This window comes from Macaca fascicularis, chromosome 13, assembly GCF_037993035.2.
Source record: "Macaca fascicularis isolate 582-1 chromosome 13, T2T-MFA8v1.1".
In the NCBI taxonomy this organism is placed as follows: domain Eukaryota; kingdom Metazoa; phylum Chordata; class Mammalia; order Primates; family Cercopithecidae; genus Macaca; species Macaca fascicularis.
Window position 1 is genome coordinate 119,488,148 of NC_088387.1, and position 22,126 is coordinate 119,510,273.

The 22,126-nt window shown below is 50.9% G+C and overlaps 1 long non-coding RNA gene across 2 annotated transcripts; it reads left to right on the forward strand.

Moving 5' to 3' along the window:
* Positions 1-442: 442 nt before the first annotated feature.
* LOC135966888 (uncharacterized) lies at positions 443-12,560 on the forward strand. 2 transcript variants are annotated; one of them, XR_010580610.1, is made up of 3 exons: positions 443-4,552; positions 10,464-10,551; positions 12,095-12,560. It is a non-coding gene; the product is annotated as an uncharacterized lncRNA (long non-coding RNA). The 2 variants fall into 2 exon arrangements; XR_010580611.1 differs by lacking the exon at positions 443-4,552 and adding an exon at positions 9,526-10,168.
* Positions 12,561-22,126: the final 9,566 nt, after the last annotated feature.

Here is a 22,126-nt window from a genome sequence, read left to right on the forward strand (position 1 = left end):
TTGCATGGGCCAGGCAGTCTCTGCGGCCTTCTGGTCCTGCCGTCTCATGCACACCATCTGTTTTCTCTCTCTCACATTTTTGTTTTCTGATTTTAAAATGTGTATGATGGGGACAAGATTAAGTAGTACTCTCATGGTAGGCAAGATATGAATCTTCCTTGAAGTGGCACATAGAATGAATGGGGGGTAACTGGCCCATGGAGAACACTCGATAAAGCTCAGGGATGAACACGATCTCGGCAATCATGGAGTCAGAACGTGCTGCCATTAGCTCAGGAACATGAAGCTGAGATCACTGAAGGACGCAGTCTCGGGGGCTCCAGGGGTCGGGGGACTCAGTCCCAGCTCAGGGGCTGCAGGGGTCGGGGGATGTGGTCCCAGCTCAGGGTCTCCAGGGGTCGGGGGATGTGGTCCCAGCTCAGGGTCTCCAGGGGTCGGGGGATGCGGTCCCAGCTCAGGGTCTCCAGGGGTCAGGGGACTCAGTCCCAGCTCAGGGTCTCCAGGGGTCGGGGGACTCAGTCCCAGCTCAGGGTCTCCAGGGGTCGGGGGACTCAGTCCCAGCTCAGGGGCTCCAGGGGTGGGAGCAGCCCAAAACCCCTCTCAGGCTGGGATGAGGGGCCGGGGTATGGGGCTCCAGGGGTCCTGCTCTCCCTCTGTGACTCTGTTCCTCTTCTCAGACTCCCGCCTTCCACTGCTGCCTCTCTGCTCTGTCCTGTTCTCTCATTTTTGTAGCTCAAAAATGCCCCACCCTCTCCAGGTCCCTTCTGATTTCTAACTTTTCTCAGTTCAAGCATCCAGAGAAGCCAGCCCACACCTCTGTGTTCCTGGTGACCAGGAAAGAAACTCGATGGGCTGGCCCTCCCAGGCTGCGTTCTAGTTTCTGGTGACTAGGAAAGAAACTCGATGTCTAGTTTCTGATGACTAGGAAAGAGACTCAATGGGCCGGCTCCCCCAGGCCACTTGGCCAGGCGGGGTCCACCTGGACACCATCACCAGTCATGCTGATGAGGGGCTATGAGGCTCCGGGCATAGAGGCCACTGCCAACGTTGGCCCATGGGTGCTTGGAGCAGTAAGAACTGGCCCTTGGCTCCAGGTCCTCACCTGCGAATTCACGGGTGGGGAAGCCCACGGCTCCAGGTCCTCACCTGGGTCTCCCTCCCACCTCGCAGGGCAGCCCTGGGCCCTGGTGTGTGAGGCTGAGGCACGTGCCAGGGACGCTGTGGCACTCGGTGCTCCTGGGAAGGGATGTCATTGAGTCCCTCAATTCCAACACCATGGAGGAAATCCCCTAGGATGTGTCCTCCCAGAGATTCGGGGGCACCAACTCCTCACTGGGTGAAGGGGCCTGAGCCCACCCGAGCCAGGGGCAGGCACATTGTGTTTGCTCATCCCTGCCCTGCAGCAGCCACCTGACACCTGTGTCCCACCACTGGGCCATGTGTGTGCCAGGGCTTGACTGGAGCCCGAGAAGGCGCGTAGGGAGAACAGAACCTGAGCTGTGGACGCTCCGCACAGAGACACAGCAAACCTGCTGTGGCTGCACCTGGACCAGCCTTCACCTCGAGTGAGCTCCTGCCGCTTCCCTGGGTTCCGTGAATGCAGCTTCACCCTTTGAGCTTCGGCTGGCAGCAGCCCCTGGGACACCTCCCTGATCCTCGGGGCCCTTCTGTGAATCATCCTGACCCCTCCCATGCCGCCGGAACCACAAGCATCATCCTGGGCGAGACCATCGGCGGTTTGCAGGCCTGTCCTCGAGTCCCACACCAAGGGAGTGCTCAGGGCTTCCTGGCCAGAGACACTGCCGAGACCTCGGGAAGCAGGCTTTCCTGCAGGAGAGTGAAGGACAGAGGGTTTGCATTTCCCACATAAAAAAACCAAGGCAGGAATGAGCCGGGAGTGTGTGGTGTGGGGGAAGAGGGAGCACAGCCCACAGGCAGGCAGGCTCTGCACTGGAGGCCATGGGCGTGGGGCCCCTGGCTACCTGGCACGGAGGGGTTGGCTGAGTTCCTCTGGGCCTGTTGGGACCACTGGGCATTGGCCAAGAGTTCTTTTGCAGTCACAGAGGCAAGGGTGCCATTCTTTTTTTTTTTTTTTTTTGAGACGGAGTCTCGCTCTGCCGCCCAGGCTGGAGTGCAGTGGCCGGATCTCAGCTCACTGCAAGCTCCGCCTCCCGGGTTCCCACCATTCTCCTGCCTCAGCCTCCCGAGTAGCTGGGATTACAGGCGCCCGCCACCTCGCCCGGCTAGTTTTTTGTATTTTTTTAGTAGAGACGGGGTTTCACCGTGTCAGCCAGGATGGTCTCGATCTTCTGACCTCGTGATCCGCCCGTCTCGGCCTCCCAAAGTGCTGGGATTACAGGCTTGAGCCACCGCGCCCGGCCAAGGGTGCCATTCTTTTGAACAAATCCAGATTCCTCTGAGTGAACGGCAGGCGTGGTTCACTATGGCCAGCAGTCTGCAGGGCTGGTCCTCTGCACGAGGGAGGCCGTTCTTGTGGAGGCTGAGGTGCACAATGACTCCAGGCAGCCCTACTCGGCTGCTCTGGCCTCCGCAATCATGTGGCATCTCTCCAGGTGACAGTTTTAATCAGGAACAGACAGAGTTCAAAGGGTGCTTCAGTTGCATTGTGAAGATGACCTGGAATCAGGGGCACTCATCCAAGTCTTCAGATGCACTGAAGAGAGAGGGATCAATCGCGACTCTAGTTTCCATATCAGTGACATGCACAGCGCTCAGAACTGACCGTCCTCTCTTCCAGAGGAGACTCCAGTACCAGCTTCCAGTACCACTTCCACAAAGTGACCCCAAGATAACATGAACCTTGCACCCTGTTTTGTTTTTTTAACTTCACTGAAGCTTTCAGCATTGCCAGGGAGAGGTTGACTTAGGCGGAGTGGACACACACCCTCGATGTACTGGATGTCCAGCCTCTTGTGCACCACACAGCGGTGGACCATGTGATCACCAGACCACAGCCAGGTGGCCTGACCAGGGCTCACAGCTGGGCCGTGTGGGGAGAAGTTAGAGGGAGCTGTCTGGTGGCAAGTGGCCAAGTGGGAGGGGAAGGAACTTGGGAGATGCCTGAGCTCTGAGACTGAGGCTGGCCTCCAGCCTGGGAGAGCCGAGACTGATGTCCTTCACCAGGTCAATGTGCACCTGAGCTCTCTGTGCAGGGGAAGAATTGGGCGTTGACGGGAATTCTGCTGTGTAGCACCTCGCAGTTAATCTTGACAGCAACCCTGCGAGGCGCTTGTCTTCACTACTTACAGATAGGACATCTGAGGTTCAGAGAGATTAAGCTGTATCACCTGGGAGATATCAACCACATTTCAAACCCGAGTCCTCCTCCAGGGCTCCTGTTTCCCATGGAACAGTTATCTCCCTACACATAGGCTGCAATGTTACAAAATGGGGGTGATGTTTCTTGAGCAGCTACTGCTGGCCGGGAATGTGTATCGGAGATCTCTGCGGTTCCACAACACGTCTGCTGCATTCAATCATCACCTCCATTTGACAGGTGGTCACTGTGACTGGTGCTCTCCATATCACCTGGGGGACCTGTATACCGACCCTCCCTTGCATTTGATAATAAATCTCAGCACGGGCCTGCAGAATACACGTCTGGGCTCCTGTCCCATCTGGAGGTTCTGAATGGAGAGCTTGGGGGTCCTCATCTCCTAGCCTGGTCGTGAACTCGAGTCTCAAGGCAACCCACTGCCGTACTAGAACAGTATCCTTGCTGGAAGGTGTGGGGGTTTATGGGCAAAGACCCCTCAAAGCTTTGCACCTGTTCCCAGGTAGCCTTCAGATAGTAGTAACTGCTCAACAGAGGGCATGGTGTACATTCAGCTTTCACTGCAGCAGGCGGGGGTCAGTGAAGAATAAGGGCTATTACAAAAGTCAAAGAGTGAGCTGAAGTGCCCAAGTTCAGAACAGTGGCTGTGGCTCTCTAGGTCTGGCATGGGACCGAAGCTCTCTCCACAAAGACAGCAGCATGGCCAGACACGGTGGCTCACACCTGTCGTTCCAGCACTTTGGGAGGCCGAGGCAGGCAGATCACTTGAGGCCAGGAGTTCCAGACCAGCCTGGCCAACATGGTGAAACCCTGTCTCTATTTAAAAATACAAAAATTAGCTGGGTGTGGTGTTACATGCCTGTAATCCCAGCTACTTGGGTGGCTGAGGCATAAGAATTGCTCGAACCCTGGAGGCGGAGGTTGCAGTGAGCTGAGATCGCACTACTGCACTCCAGCCTGGGAGACAGAGTGAGACTGTCTCAAAACAAACAAACAAACAAACAAACAAACAAACAAACAGCATCGCCCCAGGCCCAGGAAGAGGAATGACTTTGCATGATTGCTCCGTCCATGTGTTACCATTTGAAATTCAAACAGTTAAACGTGCTGTAAATATATCCTACACCTGGCTTTGGGGAGCGCTTGGAGCTAATTTCTTATAAGTAATAGGAACCTCTTTGAGGCTTTGCTGTGTCTAAAATTTGCAGCGATGTTTTCACCATTTGAGGCCAATCAATGCAGGGAAAAATGGAGAAGGTAAGTGAAATGTAGCACATACACTTTAAAGTATGAAAAAATATAAAACTCTAACACCTCTATACTGCTATGCGTGATATCTACGTGCTGTTAAACTGGGCGCTTCACCATTTCCAGTTTCAGTGGACGGGCACGTCTGAGGCCCGTGCTTTATCCCAGGCACTGCTACATTCTGGGAATGCAGAGAGTGACCTGCTTTGTAAGGATCTAGAGGGCCTTCCGCACGCAGGCACCCAGGGGCCTGCCTCGGCCTTCACGGAGATGGGACAGGACACCAGCATTTCGCAACAAGCACTTGTAACTTATCAAACGCACGTGTGAGATCCCGGAAAGGAGAGCATGGTGTGGAGAGGAAGGGGGCAGTGGGAAGACTGACGAAAAGGGCCAACTTCAGCGCAGTGGCCGTGAGCCCAGGAAAATGAGTGCATTCAGTAGCGAGGTGAGGGGAGTGGTAGGCAGCAGTCAGGATGCAGGGGGAAGCTGGCACCTACTGGGAATCGAGGAGGACTCGAGGAGAAGGCCTCACTGGGCCTGGATAGAGAAAGAAGGGTTGGGTGTAGCCAAGCTGACCTGGTGCAGAGGGCACATGTCCCTGAGAGCAGAGCACCCTCGAGGGCCTCCGTGTGCTGGGAATGGGGCTGGGCAGAGTGAGGCCTTGGGGAAGGAGGTGAGCTGGGGCTGGGGTCCGTGAGGCAGGGCTGTGTCTAGTCCTTCCTGCTGTGGAGGGGTCCCTGACTCCCCTTCCCATGAAGGTGAGGCCTGCTTTGGTCACTCCAGCTGTTGACAGGAGGGAAACCCGGAGCCCTGTGTCCTCTGTCTGTGTGGTGAGCCCAGGACCTCCATCTGTGTGAGTGAGCCGGGGCCTCTGCCTGTATGAGTCGGGGGCCTCCGTCCGTGTGAGTGAACTGGTGGCCTCCGTCCGTGTGAGTGAGCCGGGGCCTCAGTCTGTGTGAGTGAGCTGGCGGTCTCTCTGTGTGTGAGTGAGCTGGGGCCTCAGTCTGTGTGAGTGAGCTGGTGGCCTGTGCACAGCCCGAGTCACTCAGAGGCCTTGGAACCTGTGAGTCTGAGCCGAGGAGCGCCTGGGTGGGTGGGTGGGTGGGCAGGCCAGGGCCCAGGGCTCTGCAGGGCTCACGAGAACCTACAGGGGCGCAGCCGGTGGACCAGGCAGCCTATGACCGACCCAGAGAGCAGACGGTCCTCGCAGGGCCAGAGGCAGCCACTCATGCTAGACAGCACAGCAGTGGGACCTGAGAGGTGGAAGCCAGGAAATCCTCCCATGGAGACAAAGGCAGCCTCAGGTGGACCACTGGGTGATGGCTTCAGACAAGCAGAGATGAGAGTGAGTGTGCAGGTGTGTGGGGTGCGTGCATGTGTGTGTGTGCACATGTGTGGGGTGTGTGCTCATGTGTCGGGAGTGCACATGTGTGGGGGTATGGTGTGTGCACACATGTGGGGTGTGTGTACAGATGCCTGCAAAGCAGATGCATGCTGCTAGGGGTGTGTGACTGTGTGTTGTCTGTGTGAGCATATGAGTGTGGCCCCCTGTGTGGGAGGCTGTGAGTGTGCCCCATGTTTTCTGTGTGCATGTGTGTATGTGAGAGCAAGTCCCACATCCTGTGTGTGTGTTGTCTGTATGTGTGTGTATGAGAATGTGTCCTGTGTCTTCTGTGTGTGACTATGTGTGAGTACATGAGTGCCTCCTGTGTTCTCTGTGTGAGAATGTCCTGTGTCTTCTGTGTCTGTGTGTGTGAGAGAGGGTCCCATTCACGTGCGTGGGAAAATGTCAGTGTGTAGCCTGTGTGTGTGAGTGAGTATATGAGAGTGTCTGAGTATGGAGAGTATCCCATGTCCTCTCTCTGTGTGTGTGAGAGTGTCCCGTGTCCTCTGTGAGTGTGTGTGTGAGAGTATCCTGTGTCCTCTGTGAGTGTGTGTGTCCCATGTCCTCTGTGTGTGTGAGTATGGAGAGTATCCCGTGTCCTCTCTGTGTGTGTGAGAGTGTCCCATGTCCTCTCTGCACATGAGTGTGTGTGTCCCATGTTCTCTCCGTGTGTGAATGTGTGAGGGTGTCCTGTGTCCTCTCTGTGTATGAGTGTGTGTGAGAGTGTCCTGTGTCCTCTGTGAGTGTGTGTGTCCTGTGTCCTCTGTGTGTGTGTGTGAGAGTGTCCCGTGTCCTCTTCGTGTGTGTGAAAGTGTCCCATGTCCTCTGTGTGTGTGTGGGGGGGTGTCCTGTCTGCATGTGTGAGTGTGAGAGGGTCCTGTGTCCTTTCTCTGTGTGTGTATGTGAGTGTCCCATGCCCTGTGTGTGTCTGAGTATGGAGAGTGTATCCCGTGTCCTCTCTGTGTATGAGTGTGTGAGTGTCCCATGTCCTCTGTGTGTGTGTCTGAGGGTGTCCTGTGTGCGTGTGTAAATGTGTGAGTGTCCCATGTCCTGTCTGCATGTGTGAGTGTGAGAGGGTCCTGTGTCCTTTCTCTCTGTGTGTGTCCTGTGCCCTGTGTGTGTCTGAGTATGGAGAGGGTATCCCGTGTCTTCTCTGCATGTGCGTGTGTGTTAGGGTGTCCTGTGTCCTCTGTGTGTGTGTGATTGTATTCCTTATCTCTGCTTGTGAGTGTGTCCTGTGTGACGCCCTCACACGCTCGCACACAGAGAGGTCACAGGACACCCACACACTTGCACACTGAGTTTTACTGGGAGCTGGGGTGAAAAGTGCTCCCTCCCTGAGCAGGAGTCCTGGGACCCTTTCTGGGGACACGTCAGTGCCTGACTGAGTCATGAGTGCAGTGATTCCCAAGTACAGCCTTCGTCTCCCGGCCCCACAGCGAGGTACAGGGCTCTGGGCAGCTGCATGGAGAAGGAGGGGCTGCCCACGGTGCGCAGTGGCTCTGTGAGAGCGCACGGTGGATGTGGCCAGGTGCGGTGGCCGAGATCATGAGGACAGTAGGGCTTTCGTAGATTTACCCGTCAGTGGCCGTGTACAAGCCCCAGCCTGCTGAGGGGCAGAGGCTCAGAGGCCGGTAACCAAAAGGCAGACACTGGCAGACACCAGAGGCAGGCACTACGCCCGACACCCGTCCCCACGACTCCCGGCAACCCTGCGGGACCCTCACCACACAGACGCCACTCCAAGGGGCGGGGGTCCTCAGGCGTGGGTGGCTGCCTTCTCAGCCCCCGAGGTCCCGCAGAAGCACCCCATCTTACCTGGAAGAACCCTTAGGCAGAACAGGGGCTTGAGAGACCAATGCAGTTTTGACGTTTGCTGAGACATAGCTAAGGTGACCTTTTTTGGCCCACTTTTGTACTTTTTTTGAAGACGCTAGGTGCATTGTAATAGTTGTGCTTCCCACTGTGAAATAATTTGCCGGGAAAAATCCTCAGAAATAAATGGTAAGTAGTGTGCATTGTTTACTGGAAAGGTTGGCAAGGGGAGGAACTGCGCCTTCGGAGGGATCACTCGTGGAGAGCGCCACACTGGGCGCTTGGTGCAGTGTGTTTTATTTAATTCTCGCAGTAACTCTCTAAGGTAGGAATCATACTCCTCGTTCCTAAAACAGAAAGACTGAGACAGAGGATAAGTTATTTGCCCTGCATCTCCCAGCTAGAAAGTGGTCGAATTGGAAGAGACCTCTGTCGGGTGCACAGCTGTCATTCTTGGCAGGAGAGACTCCCGTGTTTGCTCAGCTTCTGCCCACAGGAGACACAGAGAAGAGGGTTTGTACCCTGCTAGGGCAGGCGGGGGCTCAAGGCCTCCCAGGGGTCTGGGACATCAGAACGGATACCCTGGGAGCTCAGGACCAAGGGGAAGATGGGCGTGGGGAAGCTGGTCCCCATCTGTCCCCGATGTTCCTTTTGGGGCCATGAGCTGCCTTTCCCCGCTGTGCGGGCAGGTGGGGCAGGTGTCCTATAAGCCTGCACCCCCTGCAGGACGTCACCACAGCTGGCTCTGCCCTGCAGCACTCATGGGGAATTGTCTTCCAGGGAGAGCGGCCTCCTTACCCACCAGACACGGGAGTCTCTCCTGCCAAGAACGAGAGCTGTGCATCCGACACAGGTCTCATCCAATTTGACCACTTTCTAGCTGGGAGATGCAGGGCAAATAACTTATTCTCTGTGAGTCTCAGTCTTTCTGTTTTAGAAACAAGGAGTGTGACTCCTTCCTTACAGTTACTGCGAGAGTTAAATCAGATGCACGGCACCAAGCGTCCAGTGCAGTGCTCTCCTCTAGTCATTCCTCCGCGAGTGATCTCCTTGCACCTCTGTGGCTGCTGAGGCTGGGAGGCTGGGGAGGGGCAGCCACGGCTGTGGCTCTGAGTTGCAAATGCACCCCAGGACAGCACAAGCTGAGAGCGCCAGGGGCAGGCGGGTGGTGTGCAGCTGTGTGCGTGCTGGTGGGGAATGGGGAAGGGGTAAGAGCTTGGTTCAATATAAACAAGAGTTTGTGCATCCATTTCGGTTGCCGGGACTGACGTGGGCTGCCTTGGGGAGCTCGTGTGGATGACAAGGGCTGCCTGGCCTGCCTTGACTCCCACAGACAACTCAGGAGAGGCTCATTACTGGGCCCTGCACTTCCTGACTCATTCGAAAGCTGGCCAGGCAGCCTCTGGACCAGGCCTTGGCATTAAGTCTTCTGGACAGTGAGCACTAGGTCTCTTCTAAACCGTAGGTCATGGAAGCTTCAGGCTGGAAAGCAGGGACCCCAGGGCAGCCAGCTCAGCAGGGCTGCAAAACAAGATGTCAGCAGAGTGTGCGCCCTCACTGGAGCAAGCCGCAGCGTCTGGCTGTCTGGCCTACCTAGGGCTGCTGTGACACGTTCACACACGTGGTGGCTTCAAACAACAGACAGTTATTCTCTCAGTTCTGGGCTGGAAGCCAAACGCAGGTGTTGGCAGGGCCACGCTTCCTCCACAAGCTCTGGGGGAGAGTCCCTCCTTGACTCTTCTGGCCCCTGGTGGCTCCAGGCCTTCTCCAGTCCATGGCCGCATTGCTGCAGTCTCTGCCTGTATCACCATCGGGCCGTCCTCCCTCTGCGTGAGGCTCTGCGACCTCACCTCTTCCATCAAGAAGCCAGTGACTGCACATGGGGTCTACCTTAAGTCCTCCCGCGATGACATCTGCACACTCCCTATTCCAAACAAGGTCACACTCACAGGCACCAAGGTTAGCACTTGGATTTGTCCTTTTGGGGACACAATTGGCACACAGCACTGGCTAAGCTCTATCCAAAGGGGAGTTAATTTGGGCAAGGAATGGAGATTCTGGAAAGAAAACCAGGAAGGCAGAGCTAAAACAAATAGACAAATGATAAAAACAGCAACAAAGTAAAATTTGGGTGGCTTCCTGAGCCCTCCTGCACCAGAAACGTCTGGAGAGTGATGTCATACCTGCTGTCTGGCCCTCCCCGCAGCCTGGATAGCAAGCTGGAGCTGTCATCCCCCGGGCTCTGCTGTGGGGATGGCACCCACCTTATCCTAGTTCAGGACGCAGTCTCCTGAGTTTCTCCTACTCTGTCCTTCCTAAGGCTGACCCTGCTTCCGTCTGGTGCCCTCATGGGGTCCCTGCTGCATGTCCTTCACCTCCTGCTTCCACAGCTCAACCCCAGCAATGGATTCCCAGGCAACGTGGTAAGATTCCAGAGCTGACTTGCCCATGCCTCTAGCTCTTGTCTCCGGCAGGTACTGCACTGCGCCTCTGTGATCCAGATGTGCATGAGATAGTGTGGTTCTGTGTGCCCACCAAAATCTCATGTTGAATTGTAATCCCCAGTGTTGAGGGAGAGACCTAGTGAAAGATGATCAGATCATGGGGCCAGATTTCTACCTTGCTGTTCTCATGATAGTGAGTTCTGATGAGATATGGTTATTTAAAAGTATGTAACACTTCCCCTGTCATTCTCTTTCTCTCTCTGACCATGTGAAGACCTGCCTGCTTCCCTTTCACCGTCCATCATGATTGTAAGTTTCCTGAGGCCTCCCCAGAAGAAGAAGCTTGCACAGCCCACAGAACCGTGAGCCTATTAAACTCTTTTCTTTATAAGTTACCCAGTCTCAGATATATCTCGATAGCAGTGTGAGAACAAACGAATACAGGAAATTGGTACAAGAGAACTGGGGCATTGCTGTAAAGATACCTGAAAACGTGGAAGTGACTTTGGAAATGGGTAATGGGTAGAGGTTGGAACAGTTTAGAGGGCTCAGAAGACAGGAAGATGTGGGAAAGGTTGAAACTTCCTGGAGACTTGTTGAATGGTTGTGACCGAAATGCTGATAATGATATGGACAGTGAAGTCCAGACTGAGGTGGTCTCCGATGGAGATTAGGAAATTATTGGGAATTGGAGGAAAGGTCACTCTTGCTATGCTTTAGCGAAGAGCCTGGCAGCATTGTGCCCCTGCTTGAGGGATCTGTGGAACTCTGAACTTGAGAGAGACAATTTAGGGTATCTGGCGAATGAAATTTCTAAGCAGCAATGTGTTCAAGATTTGGCCTGGCTGCTTCTAACAGGGTGTGCTTATATTCATAAGCAAAAAAAAATTTCCTGAAACTGGAATTTATATTTAAAAGGAAAGCGGAGCATAAAAGTTTGAAAAATTTTCAGCCTGGTCATATGATAGAAAAGAAAAACTCACTTTCGGAGGGGGGAATCCCAGCCAGCTTCAGAAATTCGCATAAGTAAAAAAATCCAACTGTTAATAGCCAAGATGATGGGGAAAATACTTCCAAGACATTTCAGAGACCTTCACAGCAGCCCCTCCCGTCACAGGAGGCCTCCCTGGAGGCCTAAGAGGGAAAAATGGTTTTGTGGGCCAGGCCAGGCCCAGGGCCCCACTGCTCTGTGCAGCTTTTGGACATGACACCCTGCTTCCCAGTCACTACAGCTCCAGCCATGGTTAAAAGGGCCCTAGATATGTCCCAGGCCACTGCTTCAGAGGTTGCAAGCCATAAGAAACCTTGGTGGCTTCCACATGGTATTAAGCCATTGGGTGTACAGAGGGCAAGAGTTGAGGCTTGGGAGCCCCCACCTAGATTCAGAGAATGTAGGGAAATGCCAGGATGTCCAGGGGGAAGTCTGCTTCAGGGGTGGAGCCCTCATAGAGAACCTCTACTAGAGCAGTGTGGAGTTCTCTACTAGGGGAATGTAGGGGGTCTCCACTGGGGCACTGCCTAGTGGAACTGTGAGAAGAGGGCCACCATCCTCCAGCCCCCAGAATGGTAGATTCACAGACAGCTTGCACTGTGCCCCTGTAAAAGCTGCAGACACTCAATGCCAAACCTTGAGAGAAGCTGTGGGAGTTGAGCTCTACACAGACACAAGGACAGAGGTGTCCAAGGCCTTGGGAGACCACCCCTTGTATCAATGTGGCCTGAATGTAAGACATGGAGTCAAAGGAGATTACTTTGAGCTTTAACATCTAATTACTTCCCTGTTGGGTTTTGAACATGTATGGGGCACGTAGACCCTTCGTTTTGGCCAATTTATCCCATTTGGAATAGGAGCATTTATCCAGTGCCTGTAACTTGGAAGTAACTAACCTGTTTTTGATTTTACAGACTCATAGGTTGAAGGGACTTGCCTTATTTCGAGATGAGACATTGGACTTGGGCTTTTGAGTTAATGCTGGAATGAGTTAAGACTTTGAGGGACTATTGGGAAGGCATGATTGTGTTTTGAAATATGAGCAGGACATGAGATTTTGGGGGGGCCAGAGGTAGAATGATATGGTTTGATGGTGCCCCTACCCAAATCTATTGTTGAATTGCATTCCCCATGAAATAAAATGAAGGTGATTGGATCATGGAGGTGAACATCCCCTTTGTTGTTGTTATGATAAGTGAATGAGCTCTCATGAGATCTGGTTGTTTGAAAGTGTGTAGCACTTACCCTTTCACTCTCTCTCTCTCCTGCTGGCTACATGAACATGTGCTTGCTTCCCCTTCACCTTCTGCCATGATTGTAAGTTTCCTGAGGTCTTCTCAGCCATGCTTCCTGTAAAGCCTGTGGAACTGAATTAATTAAACCTGTTTTCTTCCTAAACTACCCAGTCTCAGGTAGCTCTTTATAGCAGTGTGAGATTTGACTACTACAGTGGTCATCTCTTGCCTACTCTATTTTAAAGACACCAGATGATGTTAATCTGGCCTGCTTTATTTATCCCCACCATCTTTGTATTTTTGGTTCTGCTTTTTGTTCTGGTGCAAGCCTGTGTACTTGCAGATTGTTAATTCTATCTATTTTCAAGTGACCAATCTCATAATGATTCTACAAGGAATTCAATAATATTATCCCCACTTTAGAAAATTTTGTTTAAAACCCTTGCCATTCCACAGTCTACACAAGGAGTTAGTTCAATCACTATGCCCACTGCACAGATGAGGAAACTGATTTTGAACAACTGTGACTGGGAGATCAGATGACATTTCTGCAGCCTGACTCTAGAGCTTGAGTTGTGTTTCTCTATCTTGCAATGTTGATAAAAATCACCTCCCCCAGAGGGTTTTCCCCAGGCCTTAGGTCTCACCTAGCAGATGGCGGAATTTTTATGGACAGGTCACTGGACATTTCCAGGAAGCAAGAGAGGCATCCTCAGGAATGTTTTAACCGTGAGGGAACAGAGAATTTGCAATGATGGGCAGGAGAGGAAGAGCATGAAGGAGGGTAGAGACCACCTGGGTACAGGTGTTTATTTTGACAATAGAGTAACTGTGAATATCACCAAATGAGTTTCCTAGCACGTGACCACAGTCACCTCTAAATGACCCTCTAGGGCAGGGGCAATTGTTATTTTCATCTGAGATGAGGCAGAGCAGTTCAGCAAATGGGAACCATTAGCTAGCTGTGGGTGTGTCTGGCCTGAAGTCAGGTCTGTCTGTCCTCAAACTGCACTCATAGATTTACCTTGGTGTGGGTCTGCCCTGCTGAGTGCAGGCGGGGGCTCCTCTGGCAGAAAACATCAGAGAGGTCCTTAGTTCTGAACAGCACTGGGTGGAGCCTGCCACCGACGGGAGGTGGGGCTGGTGTGCACAGCCTGGGGCGAGGAGGCTGCACGATCCTTTGTGAAGTGAACATGCAGAAGAACATGTGGGTACCTCTCAACAGAGGTGCTGGTGGGGTTTGCTGGTGCGTGGGGGCCAAGCATGTACAAGGAGCAGCAATGGAGCCGTGGGGAGCATGAGAAGCTGCACCAAATGCAGACCTTGCCTCTGATGCGCTCTAATAGCTGGGTCCAGTGTCTGCCTCTCTGAGCTACACTTCCTTCCTCAGTGGGGTTGCTATGAGGACCAAAAGACAGCTCCACGGGTGCAGCAATTGCTCGAGGGAAACACGGTTGAGTTGGAGTCTGGGTGATGGGCTGACACATGGAGTGCAGCAGCAACTGGGAAAGAGGGCTGGGAAGAAAAAAATAAGACTACACCTGGCTCAGGTGTGCTGCGTTTGAAGGAATCCAGGTGAAGGTGTTCCATGCACAGAGCCCAGGTGGCAGGGAAGTCAGGCCTGCTTTCAAAGGTCCAGGTACCGTCTCACTGGACTTTCCATAGGCATCCAATAGTGAATGAGCTCCTCCAGTAGTTTATGCAGAAATAAAACAGTAAGAAGCTAAGGCCTGAGTCTGAACGGCAAACACAGACAGAACTGACAGAACCAACAACTCAGGGAGGGGTCGGAGACTACTGCAGTCTGAGAGAAAGCTGCCAGCAATGTGGGGAAGAGCCGGACAGAGCAGTTGAACTGTGCTGCTCAGGGTATTATGCATACCCTCAAAATGAACCTTTCCTTGCCAGTAACACCAAATGCATATTGCATTTCCCCTCCCGGCTTTGCAAGTCTATCGATCCTTTCTTTTCTTCCAAAGTGTCTGCAGCCAGTGTGGGAGTGACTTCCCACAAAGTGTTAAGTGACAGTGAGACGCTGGCGGTTTTCCAAGACACGGAGGCCGTGGGCAGGCTGGCTGGCCCCACCAGGGGAGGCGTTCGCAGTCCTGGTCGATGGACACACAGGGTAAGAGGCGAGCCCTTCCGGATGGGTTCCTCCCAGGCACAGGCTGCCCTGCTTCACATCCATTTTCTCATAAACCTCAGACTGAGCACCTGAGAGGCTATCATCTGAAGGTTTAAAAATGCCAAATCCAACCCTTTGGGACACAAAAGCACAAGACAAACAGCTCTCTGTTCTGGAATCTGAGCAGCCCGCCACCGTCTTCATTGTCTGCCCTGGCTGTTAACCCAGCGCCGACAGCCACGTGTGAGGGCTCTGTGCTGACCTGCTTATGGCTGCTCCGAGGCAGAAGTCAGGATTCCCGTGGGGGTTGTCTCTCCGTGGGTCACTTTCCTTCTCTGTCAAGGGCAGATAAGAGCCCCTCTACTCAACACAGTGCAATCTGGAAAACAAACACAATGGTGAATGGGAGTATGTTTGGTAAATTTAAGCAATCTGAGCAGTGGAGGCATTATGAACGCTGCACATTTGGGTACAGAATCTCCCCCTGGAACAAGATGGTTGCTGCATATTGTGTTTCTTTCGAAGCTAGCCTTGTCTCCATCAACATATTTTCATGGTTTTATTTTTTCATAGCCTGGAAATGTTTCTCCTATGTGCTGGTGCAGTCCGGCTATTTTTGAAGAATGCTTGCTCTTGTTAACCAAAGCCTGTGTGCTGTTGGGATGAGGCTGTTTTGAGCTGAGGCAGAGCTAGAAAGACAAGGGTGAAACACTAGGGAGAACCCTCGTGGACCCTCTAATTTGTGCATGATCTTGGAGGCCACACTTACACTGACTGCTACCCCCACACTGCTGGGCACCCGTGGCTCAAACGTTTCTCACCGTCTGCCACCTGCAGCCCTCGGTCTTGCCCTTGACACTGCAGGGAGAGGCTGAACCCCTGGGCTGTGAGCACTCTTCAGATAGATGAGGACGCAGCAGCGGCATCCCCCAAGCTTCTCATCACCTCTGGCCTTGTCGCACACTCCTGTTAAGCCCATGTCAAATCATTGCACGCATAAAACAAGTTGCTGAGGAGAGAGACTTATTGCTATATATTTTTTAAAAAGGCCCGAACCCTTCTGTATTTCTATTTTTGTAAAAGTACACAATTGAGTAGAAGTTTTGGAAAATAGAAGAAATAGCTTTAAAAATAATCATATATAATCTCGTAGGCCAGAGAAAACTACTGGGAACATTTCGGGGCACATATCCATTTCTTCCAGCGCATGTGATTAGTTTCTACATGATATATCCATGGGGCACATATCCATTTCTTCCAGCGCATGTGATTAGTTTCTACATGATATATCCATGGGGCACATATCCATTTCTTCCAGTGCATGTGATTAGTTTCTACATGATATATCCACGGGGCACATATCCATTTCTTCCAGTGCATGTGATTAGTTTCTACATGATATATCCACGGGGCACATATCCACTTCTTCCAGTGCATGTGATTAGTTTCTACATGATATATCCATGGGGCACATATCCATTTCTTCCAGTGCATGTGATTAGTTTCTACATGATATATCCATGGGGCACATATCCATTTCTTCCAGTGCATGTGATTAGTTTCTACATGATATATCCATGGGGCACATATCCATTTCTTCCAGTGCATGTGATTAGTTTCTACATGATATTAATAGTATTGTGTTGTACTTATTGGTTTATAATATCCTTTTGTTTTTCAAAACATCCTAGACTTTTTCACAATTTATCAAGTATTCTCTATGACATTGTTTTCGTGGCTTTAAGCGTTTCTGCTGGTCTTCCAGCAGCCCTTGATCACTCTCCATTTCTTTGCTTTTCAAATTTTCTTTCATGGCATGCATTGCCATCTGCCATTTTATGATGTATTTAGTGGTTTCTTGTCTGTGTCCTCAGCTAAAATAGAAGCTTTAGCAGGATAGGGTCTTTGCTGGATGTGTCCACTGCTGTATTAAAAGAACACAGAATAATAAGTGACACATGGCAGACGGTCCACAAATATTTGCTGGACACATGAATGGTTTTAACCAGTTGTCCACTGGTAGACACTTGAAGTGACTACACAACAAATTACATTGTATGTAAATCTTTTTGCTGTTAAGGCAAATCTTCAACGCGACCTTTCCAGGTCAAAAAGTATGGACATTTAGTTGGCTTTTAATAAAAATCAACAATTATCATCCAGAAATTCTTCCCTAACTCGTATTCTTACCAACATATCAGATAACTCTATTTTTTCACTTATTCCAAAATACTCATTGGCATTTATGAATATTTTCATCCCTACCAATTTGATAGGTATGAACGGTAGACAGATTTTATCTTGATTTGAATTCTAATGAATTAGAATATTTTCACATATTTATTCTTGATTTATATTTTCAATTGCCTGTTCATTTTCTTGACAGTGTTATTTTTAATTTTTGGTTAGGTTTCTTTATATTTTAAGGATATTGATCTGTCACATGTAGCAACTATTTTTCATTTGCCGCTTGTCATTTAACGTGGGTATAGTGTTTCGATACATAAAATATTACTCTTGCATATAGTCAAACACATTTATGTCTTTAGGACTTCTAGTATTTTGTGCACAGAAACCTTGTGGTAATTTTAAATTAGAGCCCGGCTGTAGTAGCAGGATCTCCTGTTGAAAGAGAGTTCCTTCCTGAGTTTGGGCTCTCCAGCATCCCTGCAGAGGGAGAATGAGCCATACATCTCTCAGAGTGGATTAAAGTTCAGCCTCGTAGCAGAGACAAGACGTATAGCCCTTTTGTAAGGGCATATTGCAATGGGCACCTAATGCGGGCTGTGCCTTGGGATCCAACCAGCAATGAAATATTAAAAAGGGAAGAGCATTTCAGAGCAGAAAAGGCCATTCTGTCCTGCACACCTGTCCTCTTAAAATTTATCTTAATCCTGCATTCCTGATGTTTTCCCATCTGTCGACATGCCTTCCCTCCATTGAAATAAGTCAGGGGCTTGAATTAATTTTTTGCTACATTTGCCTTGTCTCCTCATTTATTCCATATGTTCATTACCTTCAGTGTGCAGTCACTCCTGCCCAGATCTCTCAGCTTTCATCACAACTCTTTTATTTCTTTGCTCTGGTCTACAAAATATGCTTTATTGTCCTTATTAATCCCTCTACTGATATCACCTCAAACTCTATTATTTGTCAAGAAAATTAGAGCAATTTTTAAAACCCTCATTATTTTATGCAGGCAAAATAAAAAGAGATATCTTCCAATGGACTGTGTCTTCACCAAATTTATATCTTAGCCAAGTCTCACTCTGACAAGACTTGGAAATTTTCAAAAATCTGAACTTGTGATTTGACTCAGTAGGAAATGAAACTCCGGGAGAGAACACAGAAAGGCCATAAAGGCAGAGGACTCCAGAGGGTCTCGAATAAGAACAGGCTATTTAGAGCTGAGATTGCAATCACCCGCTCTCAGTGTTCCGTGCACAGGGTAAGTCCCATTAACTCTAATGGGAGATCACTCACGGGCATCGAAAGGGAGACCTTTCCGTGCGACTTACTGAGCTTCTCGCAGAGGGGAGGAGAAATGCAGCTTCCCTGCTCCTCGTCAGCCATTCACGTCTCACCCAGCCCTTGTCAGGTTTCTCCAAAGCTGCCTTCAGTGTCTTGGAGTCTTTTATTTAAACCAAATGGCCCGATGCCCTGATCGGAAGAGGGCAGCACGTGCTGGGCTGAGCCAAGACCCGTGGGCAGACGGGTTTCGTGGCACTGAGGCTCTGTCGACGGTTCTTCTGTTTCAGGAGACAGAGACTTGAGTTTTCTAATTTGGTATCAGAGGAAGTAAGCATCAACCGTACTGTCAGGAGCTGGGAAGTCATAATCAGGGAGCCCATCACCTACCTGTCTCTCTAAAATTTAAGTTATGAAGTGTCATTGAATTATCTTGCTTCGTTTGTTTTTTTAAACTGCTTTTGGAATGAGTTTAGGTGTCAAAGCTGCTGGTTTATCACTTCAATGAGCAATGCGGGGCCAAGGCCGTAACTTCGCCAATGTCGTCAGTATTTATTGGACAGTATTTATTGGACAACAGTGAGGCATTTGTCTGTAGACACTGATACCAGGTGTGTAATCTATTTGGGGCAGCGGTTTAAAGTTAGGTAGGCACTTTGCAGTGGAAGCTAAGGTTCAGGCTGTGGAGACAGACAGTGAGTTGCAATCTGGCAAAGTCCCTGGTGTCCTCAGCATGTGGGGAGAGAAGCTGGTTCTGCTTGGCTTGTATCTGGAGGGCGGGAGGCAGACATGCCACAGACCTGGGCTCCCTGGCTTATATGTGTGGCCCTGTGGAGAACTGTGTGTCTTGTACACTGAACAGAAGGCAATGCATGTGCACACACACCCACAGTATAAATGCATACACACAAAGTATACACACACACACACACATGCCCACACACATAGCATTCAAGCATACACACAAATTTAACATACATACGCTCATGCCCACACACAACATACACACAAATACATGTATAGAGTACACACATGTGCATACACAGCACACACAAACATGCATGCAGCATACACATATGCACACACAGCACACCCACACACATATAGCACACATATATAGCATACACGCATGCACATAGAGTCCACGCACACTATGCGCACACATCTAGTATGTAGGCACACACACTAGCACACACATAGCACACACATACATATAGCATAAATTCACACAAACACACATGTACACACAAGCACATTGCAACATATACACACACCTCATGCACATATGCATTCACACATTGTGCATGCACATATGTAGACACAGGCACACATACAGCATACACACACATAGCATACATAAACGTACACACACACAACACCTTCAGAACACATGTGCACACACCCAAATATACACATAATCTACAAGTACATTCAGAAACATAGCATATCCCCATATGCTTATTTATATTAATAATTTACATGATTATTTTCTGTCTACCTACATTATTTGGGAGAATTTCAGCTGTGTGAGTAATAGGACCCTGAAAATAACTTGGTCTTAAATAAGACAGAGGTTTATTTTTACCTCAAATAAAATAAGTTCAGAGATAAGCAGTCTGGGGCTGGTGTGACAGCTCCACAAACAACAGAGACTCTGGTTCCCTCAATTCCGCTCCTCAGCCATCCCCACACATGACATGACCCGTGTTCCAAGAAGGCTGCTTGAGCTCCTGCCCTCGCATTCCTATTCCAGCCAGCAGGAAGTGGAAGGGACTAAAACAGAGATGCCTTCTCCCTTGTATACGCACCTTCTAGAATTTTAACCCTGCTCTTCTGCTCCTGCCTTTTGGAGCAGAGTCCATTCACAACACTGTACATTTCACAACAGAGTACACTGCATAAGTGCAAATGTAGTATACACACACATACACAACATAAAACATGCACACACACATAACATGCACACACATGCATACCCATAGCATATACACAGAAACACGTGGCAAGCACACACACAGTATTTAGGTACACACGCAAATGCACATATAGCATACACACACATAGTGTGTATAATCTACAGTCTGGTTTTGTTTAAGCATCAGGATTCATCCAAATGGATGAGGAAAACTCCTTTGAATTCCTTCTAGGGACTGTAAAAATTGTTTTTCTTCCCAGCCTGCCTCCCTGCTTTCCCGCTGTGACTCTCCTAACTGGCCCCACCCTCCAGCCAGGTCTGTGTCCCCAACTCCTGTTTGCCCAGCACAGGGCGCTTTTCCCTCCCTGCTATTCTCTGTGTCTGAGTCTTTCTCTGGCCTCATGGCACCTGCTGCTGCAAATTTTTGCACCTGCCTCATTTCCTATAGAGGTCTGTGTGCAGGAAATCATGTCTAGACAGCAATAAAATGACTAGTATATCAGCATAGGCCAATTCTTCCTAACAGTGAAAACACAAGCAACAGATTGAGGACCTGATGAAGACCCGTGAAACATTCTGTAACATCACTGGTACCCGAGGGCCCTCTGAGAACTTGTCCCTGTGCGAGCACCATGCTGGGCACCGTGCGAGATGTGGATGGAGCACGCCTGCTGCTTGGACCTGATAGAGGTCTGTGCTGGGCAAAGGGCTGTTTCTCCTGAAGACCATGGGGAGCCCTGGAGAACTTCAGGAGTGTGAGACAGGGTGTGCAGTGCAGCTCAGGTGGGTTACCCCAAGACTGTGTTGCAAAGGGGTTCAGAACCTGGGAAGCCACCTGACCCCTCAGAGATGCGGGGAGCCCAGGGAAGCCTGGCTGAGGCACTGGAGAGGTACCAGGCTCACCTCTTGGGACCCACGCTATGTTATGCCCTGGCCTCCCAGGATCCTCCTTTTGGCATTGGAATTTTAAAAACTCAAATAGGACCCACATCTTTCCCCAAACAACCTGTTAATAAAAAGTATGCACATTTTGTCCAAGTAGGAATAACATTTCTCTGATGGCTGTGTGGAACCTGCCTAACTGCAGAAATGCTGTGTATCAAATAGAGTGTCCAAGCCTGAGCAACAGGAATGCCCCAGCATTTACTCCATGGAATACAGGTTGAATCCCCTCCGCTGGGCTCTCCAGCTTGGGACAGAGGATCTGATGATTCCAGGCCCTGGTGCTGACATCCTGCATCTGAGGAGGAGACAGGCAGGAGGCAAATATGCCCATAATGCCTGAAACTGTCCTGTGTGCAGGGCCCTGGGTGTGTCTCAGGGACGCAGCAGTGAACAAATTAGACGTGGCCTCTGACCCCCGTTCTGCTCACAGGGCCTGGAGCCCTGTGGTGACACTGAATCCCATTTCTACACAAGTAATTCGGTGCAGTTACAACGAGCACCAAGATGAACAGGTGACAAAAGCGTCTTGGAGATGTCGGAGCTGAGCGGGGAGATGAAAGTGATTAGCCGGGCCATAAGCAGGTCGGGGAAGGAGCTCACAGGCAGGGGAGGTCGTGGGGGAGGGCACTGTGTTTCCGGGAGTCCAGGGGACTCAGACGGCCACAGGAGGCATGTGTTGGGTACCCCGGGGTGCTGGACTAGACAAGTATCAGGAACATCACCATTAGCACCCACGGCTGGGTCTGGGGTAACAGGGGAGGCTTCCGCTCGGAGAGGGCGCGTGTGTCCCCAGGGTTCTGTGGGAAATGTTCCTGGGCCCACCTCGGGTGGAAGTGTGGAGCCGGTGTGGACCTTTGGGCAGAGCCTGGGGAGGCCACGGGGAGAGGGTTAGGTCAGCGCCCATAGAGGGCAGAGGCTGAGGCCGAGGCCGATACAGGAAGCGCCTGAGAGGGAAACCAACAGCACTTAGTGCTAAGTGGGATGTGAGGGGATGGGAGAGGAAACCGGGGCTGCCCTGGACAACCAGAGCCCGGATCTAGAGAGAGAGAGAGAGAGAGAGAGAGAGAGAGAGAGAGGCATGGCTGGGAACCCTTGAGGAACTTGGGTTCTGATGAGGCCCCTAAGGGTAACTCCGTGGGGAGCTGTGTCTCCGTCCACACTGGCGGCGTGACGTGGTGAGTGCCATGGATGGGCAGTGACAGCCGCCAGCTGGGACGAGGCTTTCCTGGGAGTGAGAACTGAAGGACCACAGCAGCCT